This window comes from Ranitomeya variabilis, chromosome 5, assembly GCF_051348905.1.
Source record: "Ranitomeya variabilis isolate aRanVar5 chromosome 5, aRanVar5.hap1, whole genome shotgun sequence".
NCBI lineage: Eukaryota > Metazoa > Chordata > Amphibia > Anura > Dendrobatidae > Ranitomeya > Ranitomeya variabilis.
In genome coordinates, this window is record NC_135236.1 from 32,620,576 (window position 1) to 32,631,602 (window position 11,027).

Here is an 11,027-nt window from a genome sequence, read left to right on the forward strand (position 1 = left end):
CTATAGTTCTTCTCAGGCACGTGGCCTGGGTGTTACTGATACCCCTTTACCTCCTGTAATTACAGTATGCCCTTGCAAAAACTACTCATCTATGCTTATATGTTGGAGCCCAGAAGACTTTAGTAGTCACAAATATAAGTGTGCAACTTCTTTACCTGCCAAGGTTGTAAGGATGAGATGTTGGCACAAGTACCATTAAGGAAAGGTCCTTTTCCTGGTTCACATTGCAGCAAGTTATGTACGGCCCATGCAAAGGCATAAACTGCTGTGTAGACATTAAATGTTATTCTATGGTCTACATTAGCCATGATAAACTCTAATTTTTCATCCCCGATACATTCATTGACGGTTTGGTTAAGCATGCCATCAGCTCTAGTATGGAGGTCGGTCCACTTGCAAGAAAATTTCTCCTCCCAAAGCTTAATTAAAAAGTGATCATGAGGAGACTTTAATGGGTGTAAGTTATTTAGATGTTCTACAAACCCAGCCATCTGCCCTTCATGAATAGCAAAACCTATGGTACCCATCAAAACTGGGTGGAACTTTTCTTTATTAAGAAATATAGACGTTGACCATGATTCACTGGCTATCCAGATTTTCCCAGTTACATTTTGTTTGGCCAACTCTTCCACCACAGGCATGAAATCAATAAATGAAGACAAGACTAGCACCACATTGGCTGATGAGTCTTTGATAACATTAACAATATGTGGAGCACCACTGTTGGGTTGTCCAGTCATGATATTTTCAATGAAGGCCACACAAGCTCCAGCTTGGACTATTTTTTGCTTTACTAACTGAATGCCTGGTTGACCATAATCATTATCGGTAGCCAATAACCCGACCCATGTCCATCCAAAGTACAAGATTATTTCAGCTAGATCTCGATATTGAAATGCATCACTTGGAACTGTGCGGAAAAACGAGGGGAACAAGTTCCTATTGCTGAGGAACGGACTGGTGGAAAAATAACTTATCTGTAGACAAATGATAGAAAAAGAACTTTATTAACAAATACAATGTAGCCTTCTCCTTTTTAAGGATCATCAGGATTTTTTGTACTGTTTGGCTCAATATAGTGACAGCATGTAAACAGTGAAAATTGATCAACAAACTGATCCAGTTAGACAGTGAAGCGCTGGAAAGATGTTACCTGACAAATCTTGATTTTTGTTACATGAAAGCTCTCACATAGCCCTTGCCGTATGAGTCAACCAATTCAAGCAGGGTCAGATAAAACTACATTTATGTAAATATTGTAGTTGTATAGACACAACATGTGGTGAACAAGGGGGATACATGGAAAGGAATTATTTAGAGAAAGAAGAACAACTTCGTGGCATAAACTTCTCCTCAAACAAGGAGGGCAATGTTCACCTTACCTGCGGATATCTGTGTAGACCCAACATTTGAGCCATGAGGATTGAGCGTGTAGACCCAGAATCACCAACAATCCCTGCCAGTGTTCCTCCTTCACCACAACGATAATTTGGGACACTTGGTTCCCTTCCAGATAACATCCACAAGGTGCCTTCTGCTGCTCTTCTCACAGCACTACAAGTCTCATAAATCTGGAATCCCAGAGTGATATTGGGAAGAAGATCTGGATTTTTATTGATCTCCTCCAAGGCAAATATAAGAGCCTGCATGATCTGGTAGGATTGAACGTCAAATCTAAAGGAGTAAAAACGTAGATAGATAAAGGTTTTTTGAATATACAGAATCTATGTATGCATGTAATAGAACGTGTTGTACTCATCTCTGAAATGTATTGTAACTAGGTCCTTTCCTTTTCAAGGTGAACTCATTAATGAGGCATGTTGGTACTTAAAATCCTTCTCCAGCTTTATAGATCTACTTACAACAGTCATGTATTGAATATTTGATACTGATGAGTCATTGCCACCAGTGCTGGACTTGGTATCTTCTACTGCCCAATCAAAACAAATATAACCCTTGTGGATTTTGATAGACTTACTGTTGACATATAAGATCTTCTGGTTTGCTTGTAAAATGAGTTTCTGAATAGATTCTTTTCAGATGAATGGGGAACGTGCCTCCTATGACCAGGTCTCCAAACTGACCTAGATACCCGCTGATATTGCCACCAGATATATGGCAGCCTGCACTGGACGTCACACCTTCACACCCTTGCACAGCGCAGGTATATAAAAGCCAAACCTCACAAAACAACAGGTAAGTGATCTTATATAGACACTGCATATGTCGTAAGGTTACAATCAGATCTAGCAGATGAACAGTCAGATAATATGTCATGATTGGGTTTCACATAGAGATATGGGACTAGAAAGTTAGCTAGGTGAGGAAGCCACCCAAAGAGCCACAACTAATTCTATCTTCTAGTAAAATAGTGGAAAATTTTCCAACAGAGCAATGTTGTCCTCATACTTTTCAGTTATGTCTCAAGGAAAAGTAAAGTATAGGACTTCCCTTAGTCTCACATAGATAGTAAGAGACCTACCTTAGGAAACTGGGCACATTGACGTAAAGTGGTCATAGATCCTACGCTCCTCACATTCCACTTCTTTTCTCCTTTATTTTCTATTCCCCTTTTTTTTCCTACCTTCCCTTTACCTCTTTTTGTTATTCCCCCTTATGTTTATCTTTCTTCCCTTTCCTATCCCCCTTCACATTCTCCTCCCTTCCCTTTCTTTTCTATCCCCCTTCATATCTCCTCCCTTCCTTTTGCCTTTTTCCCCCTTTTGGAAAACGTAGATCCAGATAAACAATGAGATTCTCTGTGTCCTTTTACTCACAAAATATCCTTTTAGTGCCGAAAAAGTCAATAATCCTTGTTTTTTTTCTACTAGCAGAGAACCATGTATTCCACTACTAAAAAATCCCCCCAAACAAATATATTTCAGTCTGTAACGTATCTAGAACATAGTCGGCCCCAGGCACCTTAGTGCTTAGTATCGGTCATATTTGTAAAAGTATCCCACACACACAACACACACACAATGTCCGTCTAGCAGTGAACCTTGGAATAGGAGTTTATATACCTATAACATTGCTTCATCCTGGGTGAATTATTGTAACCTGCTGGAAATAGAAAGGGTGATGTCAACACAATAAATATCCCAAGTGACTTGTAATCATCTTATACTAATAAAGTCAACAACCAACTTGTAATACAATTATCCAACTGAAATAAAACATATGTTAAAAATCATGCCCTGCTCGGAGGCAAGACATTGAGACATTTTGGTGGAGATGATCTTAGTTACACTTAGTCTTATAAAACTCACTTTTATCTTTTTATTATTTAAACTAAATTACAATTCTATCAGAATTCTATAACTGTTCAACCATGCCGGGACCAGATTAGACTGCATTGAGACCTCCAGATGAGACGTGACTGGTGGTCCAACCTCCGGCAGCACCATGTTGGTGAATATCTGCTTTTCTTATATCACACTCTCTACCAATCTTCATCAGAACTGTCGGTACTTGTGACCACTATGACTTCCACTATCAGAGCCTTAGCTGGGACCATCAGAACATCTCATCTTTGGGGATTCAGTGGCTTTTTGTTATTTTTTTTTCCAACATTTTTGACCACCGGCATTTTTTGTACAATTTTTCTTTTAATAAACAATAGTGAAGTTGCACTTTTTCACCATTTCACCCCACTTGGATTTTTTTTTCCAATTTTTGAGTAAATTATATGGAAAATTAAATGGAGCCAACTAAAACTATAACTCATCCTGTAAATAAAAAAGAAGCAAAAACAAAGAATCTAAACCTCTAATATGTCTTTGCAGATGTAGAAATAAATGTATGACTCCTGGAATAAGGAGCGAAAAAAAAAAAGTTCAAAAAAAATTGGACCCGTGAAGTGAGCGGACAGAGTTGCAATATCACGGCCATCCCATAGACAGGTATGGCCAAGTTTATTGAAAGAAGCAGCCATTTTTGAACAACACCAAGCCAGTGGCATACTGGTAATAGCAGCAGACAATGGGATGAACAGACAATGGAAATGGAATGAAACGGCACATTAGATACAGGAAGTGAGTTTACAGGTTAATATACAATATAATCTATAAATATGACACATAACCAAAGTGTCGGGTAAAATTGTAGTTATTAATTACATATTAAAACAACATTTAAAATATCAAGGGAAAAGATACCTCAAAGTGCAGGCAATGGGAATATCATCATAAACATGCAATAAATTAATGTATCATTCATGACGTACATCTACACACTTGCAAAAAAATCAAGGATGAATATCATATATTCAAATATATCAAGTATTTTTTGCAAGAGTGTAGATGTACAGCATGATACATTAATTTACTGTATGTTAATGATTATGATACCTCAAAGTGCAGGCAATGGGACGATCTTTTCCTGTGATATTTTATATTTTGTTTTAATATGTCATTAATAAATACAATTTTATCTGACACTTTGGCTATGTGTCATATTGATAGGTCATATTGCTTGGTGGACACATAAGAGATACTTACTAGTGATGAGCGAGCACTAAAATGCTCGGGTGCTCGTTGCTCGGGTCAAGCAAATTGGAATACTCGGGTACTGCGACCCGAGCAACGAGCCCAATGTAAGTCTATGGGAGACCCGAGTATTTTTACCACGATCCCTCCGGGGGTCCTTTTAAGGTCTAGAAACATCTGAATATCCAACTCGCAAGGTAAATTTGTAGAAATATTAAAACATAACTTTTAATTCAGATAGTAAAATCCATAAACCCCAAAAAACACAAACAAATATTCAACACCATGTGGTTTGTACATCAAAAAAGCATCTATTCAAAGAATGCTGCAAGTAACTGAAACAATTTACTAATCAGGCTCTCTTTCACAATACTATGAGCAGCCTCAAGGGTTAAATCTCACAAGAATAACTCACAAGAAAAAACCAACACTACCAAAGGTTTAGTATATCGACCCCCAAAAATACCTCATACTTGGGGTGCTCCAATATATAAATAAATAACTCTCCTTGCCCTGGTAGTTAAATAAAAGGAACAATCTCACCCATTCCTATTGTTCCTTATGTTGAAAGGTTGCCACCGTTAGCGGGTATCCATATTTTCACAGGGGGAGCTTCAAATGCGCCAACCATCATCCTACTTCCGGATCCCTTCAGAGGCTATAACCTGTTCATCCCCGAAAAAAATCTCCCAACGCGTTTCTCTTTGGCATGATCATCAGGGGAGATGCCATTCACCATACGATAGGGAAAAACATATTGCTTAGAGGCGAACTCACTGCACGTGTTCCAAGGCTTTAAATAGAATGCCATCTATACAGAAGGCCAATTGTTGTGATTTTGGTTTCTGGGCTCCCCCGGTGGTTTCTGGTGGTACTGCACTTGTGTGCTTCATCTCCTCTGTTCACCTGTTTTTCATCTGGATGTGGGAGTTTTTTATTTAGCCTTGCTCCTCAGTCACTTCTATTCCGGCCAACAATGTTACCAGAAGCCTTTCTGTTGCATGTTCCTGCTCCTAGACAACTATCAGCTAAGTTGGACTTGTTGTCCTAGTTTGTTTTGCATTTTTGTTCCAGTTCTCTGTGATTTGTTATTTCTGAGGCTGGAAGCTCTTGTGAGCTGAAATTGCCACTCTGGTGTCATGAGTTGATATTAGAGTCTTAAAGTAATTTCAGGATGGTATTTTGAAAGGGTTTTCAGCTGACCGTGAAGTTTCCTTTTCTGTCTTCCTACTATCTAGTAAGCGGACCTCAATTTGCTAAACCTATCTTCATACTTTGTATGTCAATTTCCTCTAAAATCACCGCCAATATATGTGGGGGCTACTGTCTGCCTTTTGGGGAAAATTTCTCTAGAGGTAAGCCAGGTCTGTATTTTCCTCTGCTAGGGTCAGTCAGTTCTCCGGCTGGCGCTGGGCGTCTAGGGATAAAACGTAGGCACACTACCCGGCCACTGTTAGTTGTGCGGTAGGTTTAGCTCATGGTCAGCTCGAGTTCCCATCTTCCAAGAGCTAGTCCTTTTGTATGCTTAATTACGTTCTCTTGCCATTGAGAACCATGACAGTTTGGCCGGCCAAGAGTTAAAATAATTGGCAGAAGAAAGGAGAGAAAAGAAGTCTGCAGAGATTTTATTTTTTTTTTCCTGAGTTTGCTCATTAGTTGATTCACTAGCATCTCTGCTTACTGCAGCCTTCGTCTCTCTCTCCTTCTAATCCTTGAATGGTTCTGATTTCACCTGATTAATATGGATCCTCAGAGTTTAGCTACAGGTTTGAATAATCTCGCTATGAAGGTTCAAAGCTTACAGGATTTCGTTATTCATGCTCCTACATCTGAACCTAGAATTCCTTTACCTGAATTTTTCTCTGGGGATAGATCTCGCTTCCAGAATTTCAAACATAATTGTAAATTATTTTTGTCTCTGAGATCTCGCTCCGCTGGAGATCCTGCACAGCAGGTCAGGATTGTAATTTCCTTGCTTCGGGGCGACCCTCAGGATTGGGCATTTGCTTTGGCACCAGGGGATCCTGCGTTGCTCAATGTGGATGCGTTTTTCCTGGCTTTGGGGTTGCTTTATGAGGAACCTCATTTAGAAATTCAGGCTGAAAAAGCCTTAATGGCCCTGTCTCAAGGGCAAGATGAGGCTGAAATATACTGCCAAAAATTTCGTAAGTGGTCTGTGCTTACTCAGTGGAATGAGTGCGCCCTGGCGGCGAAATTCAGAGAGGGTCTCTCTGATGCCATTAAAGATGTTATGGTGGGGTTCCCTGTGCCTACAGGTCTGAATGAGTCCATGACAATGGCTATTCAGATTGATCGGCGTTTGCGGGAGCGCAAACCTGTGCACCATTTGGCGGTGTCTACTGAGAAGACGCCAGAGATTATGCAATGTGATAGAATTCTGTCCAGAAGCGAACGACAGAATCTTAGGCGAAAAAATGGGTTATGCTTCTATTGTGGTGATTCAACTCATGTTATATCAGCATGCTCTAAACGTACTAAGAAGGTTGATAAGTCTGTTTCAATTGGCACTTTACAGTCTAAGTTTATTCTATCTGTGACCCTGATTTGCTCTTTATTGTCTATTACCGCGGACGCCTATGTCGACTCTGGCGCCGCTTTGAGTCTTATGGATTGGTCCTTTGCCAAACGCTGTGGGTTTGATTTGGAGCCTCTGGAAGTTCCTATACCTCTGAAGGGTATTGACTCCACGCCATTGGCTAGTAACAAACCACAATACTGGACACAAGTAACTATGCGTATTAATCCGGATCACCAGGAGATTATTCGCTTCCTTGTGTTGTATAATCTACATGATGTGTTGGTGCTTGGATTGCCATGGCTGCAATCTCATAACCCAGTCCTCGACTGGAAAGCAATGTCTGTGTTAAGCTGGGGATGTCAGGGGACTCATGGGGACGTACCTTTGGTTTCCATTTCGTCATCTATTCCCTCTGAGATTCCGGAATTTTTATCTGATTATCGTGACGTTTTTGAGGAGCCTAAACTTGGTTCACTACCTCCGCACAGAGATTGCGATTGTACTATAAATCTGATTCCGGGCAGTAAGTTTCCAAAGGGTCGTTTATTTAATCTATCTGTGCCTGAACATGCTGCTATGCGGGAATATATTAAGGAGTCCTTGGAAAAGGGACATATTCGTCCTTCGTCATCTCCCTTAGGAGCCGGTTTTTTCTTTGTAGCTAAAAAAGATGGCTCTTTGAGGCCGTGTATTGATTATCGGCTTTTGAATAAAATCACGGTTAAATATCAGTATCCTTTGCCACTGCTTACTGATTTGTTTGCTCGAATAAAGGGGGCCAAGTGGTTCTCTAAGATTGATCTTCGTGGGGCGTATAATTTGGTGCGAATTAGGCAGGGGGATGAGTGGAAAACCGCATTTAATACGCCTGAGGGCCATTTTGAGTACTTGGTAATGCCTTTTGGTCTTTCAAATGCCCCTTCAGTCTTTCAGTCCTTTATGCATGACATTTTCCGTGATTATTTGGATAAATTTTTGATTGTGTATCTTGATGATATTTTGATTTTTTCGGATGACTGGGACTCTCATGTCCAACAGGTCAGGAGGGTTTTTCAGGTTTTGCGCTCTAATTCCTTGTGTGTAAAGGGTTCTAAGTGCGTTTTTGGGGTTCAAAAGATTTCATTTTTGGGGTACATTTTTTCCCCCTCTTCCATTGAGATGGACCCTGTCAAGGTTCAGGCTATTTGTGATTGGACGCAACCCTCTTCTCTTAAGAGTCTTCAGAAGTTTTTGGGCTTTGCTAATTTTTATCGTCGATTTATAACTGGTTTTTCTGATGTTGCTAAACCGTTGACTGATTTGACTAAGAAGGGTGCTGATGTTGCTGATTGGTCCCCTGCTGCTGTGGAGGCCTTTCAGGAGCTTAAGCGCCGCTTTTCTTCCACCCCTGTATTGCGTCAGCCTGATGTTACTCTTCCTTTTCAGGTTGAGGTTGACGCTTCAGAAATCGGAGCTGGGGCGGTTTTGTCGCAGAAAAGTTCCGACTGCTCCGTGATGAGACCTTGTGCATTCTTTTCTCGTAAATTTTCGCCCGCTGAGCGAAATTATGATATTGGTAATCGGGAGCTCTTGGCTATGAAGTGGGCTTTTGAGGAGTGGCGTCATTGGCTTGAGGGGGCTAGACATCAGGTGGTGGTATTGACCGACCACAAGAATTTGATTTATCTTGAGTCTGCCAGGCGCCTGAATCCTAGACAGGCGCGCTGGTCGTTATTTTTCTCTCGGTTTAATTTTGTGGTTTCTTACCTACCAGGTTCTAAAAATGTGAAGGCGGATGCCCTTTCTAGGAGTTTTGAGCCTGATTCCCCTGGTAATTCTGAACCTACAGGTATCCTTAAGGATGGAGTGATATTATCTGCTGTTTCCCCAGACTTGCGACGGGTCTTGCAGGAGTTTCAGGCGAATAGACCTGATCGTTGCCCGCCTGGTAGAATGTTTGTTCCTGATGATTGGACCAGTAGAGTCATCTCGGAGGTCCATTCTTCTGCGTTAGCAGGTCATCCTGGAATCTTTGGTACCAGGGATTTGGTGGCTAGGTCCTTCTGGTGGCCTTCCCTGTCGCGAGATGTGCGAGGTTTTGTGCAGTCTTGTGATGTTTGTGCTCGGGCCAAGCCTTGTTGTTCTCGGGCTAGTGGATTGTTGTTATCCTTGCCTATTCCGAAGAGGCCTTGGACTCACATCTCCATGGATTTTATTTCTGATCTCCCTGTTTCTCAGAAGATGTCTGTCATCTGGGTGGTGTGTGACCGTTTCTCTAAGATGGTCCATTTGGTTCCCTTGCCCAAATTGCCTTCCTCATCCGAGCTGGTTCCTCTGTTTTTTCAAAATGTGGTGCGCTTGCATGGTATTCCGGAGAATATCGTTTCTGACAGGGGAACCCAATTCGTGTCTAGATTTTGGCGAGCGTTCTGTGCTAGGATGGGCATTGATTTGTCTTTTTCGTCTGCTTTCCATCCTCAGACTAATGGCCAGACCGAGCGAACTAATCAGACCTTGGAGACTTATTTGAGGTGTTTTGTGTCTGCGGATCAGGATGATTGGGTTGCCTTTTTGCCCTTGGCGGAGTTTGCCCTCAATAATCGGGCTAGTTCTGCCACCTTGGTTTCTCCTTTCTTCTGTAATTCGGGGTTTCATCCTCGTTTCTCTTCCGGTCAGGTGGAGTCTTCGGATTGTCCTGGAGTGGATGCTGTGGTGGAGAGGTTGCATCAGATTTGGGGGCATGTGGTGGACAATTTGAAGTTGTCCCAGGAGAAGACTCAGCATTTTGCCAACCGCCGTCGTCGTGTTGGTCCTCGTCTTTGTGTTGGGGACTTGGTGTGGTTATCTTCTCGTTTTGTCCCTATGAAGGTTTCTTCTCCTAAGTTTAAGCCTCGGTTCATCGGCCCGTACAAGATATTGGAGATTCTTAACCCTGTGTCCTTTCGTTTGGACCTCCCTGCATCTTTTTCTATTCATAATGTCTTCCATCGGTCATTGTTGCGCAGGTATGAGGTACCGGTTGTGCCTTCCGTGGAGCCTCCTGCTCTGGTGTTGGTTGAGGGTGAGTTGGAGTACGTTGTCGAGAAGATCTTGGACTCCCGTGTTTCCAGACGGAGACTTCAGTATCTGGTCAAGTGGAAGGGCTACGGTCAGGAGGATAACTCTTGGGTGACAGCCTCTGATGTTCATGCCTCCGATTTGGTCCGTGCCTTTCATAGGGCTCATCCTGATCGCCCTGGTGGTTCTGGTGAGGGTTCGGTGCCCCCTCCTTGAGGGGGGGGTACTGTTGTGATTTTGGTTTCTGGGCTCCCCCGGTGGTTTCTGGTGGTACTGCACTTGTGTGCTTCATCTCCTCTGTTCACCTGTTTTTCATCTGGATGTGGGAGTTTTTTATTTAGCCTTGCTCCTCAGTCATTTCTATTCCGGCCAACAATGTTACCAGAAGCCTTTCTGTTGCATGTTCCTGCTCCTAGACAACTATCAGCTAAGTTGGACTTGTTGTCCTAGTTTGTTTTGCATTTTTGTTCCAGTTCTCTGTGATTTGTTATTTCTGAGGCTGGAAGCTCTTGTGAGCTGAAATTGCCACTCTGGTGTCATGAGTTGATATTAGAGTCTTAAAGTAATTTCAGGATGGTATTTTGAAAGGGTTTTCAGCTGACCGTGAAGTTTCCTTTTCTGTCTTCCTACTATCTAGTAAGCGGACCTCAATTTGCTAAACCTATCTTCATACTTTGTATGTCAATTTCCTCTAAAATCACCGCCAATATATGTGGGGGCTACTGTCTGCCTTTTGGGGAAAATTTCTCTAGAGGTAAGCCAGGTCTGTATTTTCCTCTGCTAGGGTCAGTCAGTTCTCCGGCTGGCGCTGGGCGTCTAGGGATAAAACGTAGGCACGCTACCCGGCCACTGTTAGTTGTGCGGTAGGTTTAGCTCATGGTCAGCTCGAGTTCCCATCTTCCAAGAGCTAGTCCTTTTGTATGCTTAATTACGTTCTCTTGCCATTGAGAACCATGACAGCCAAT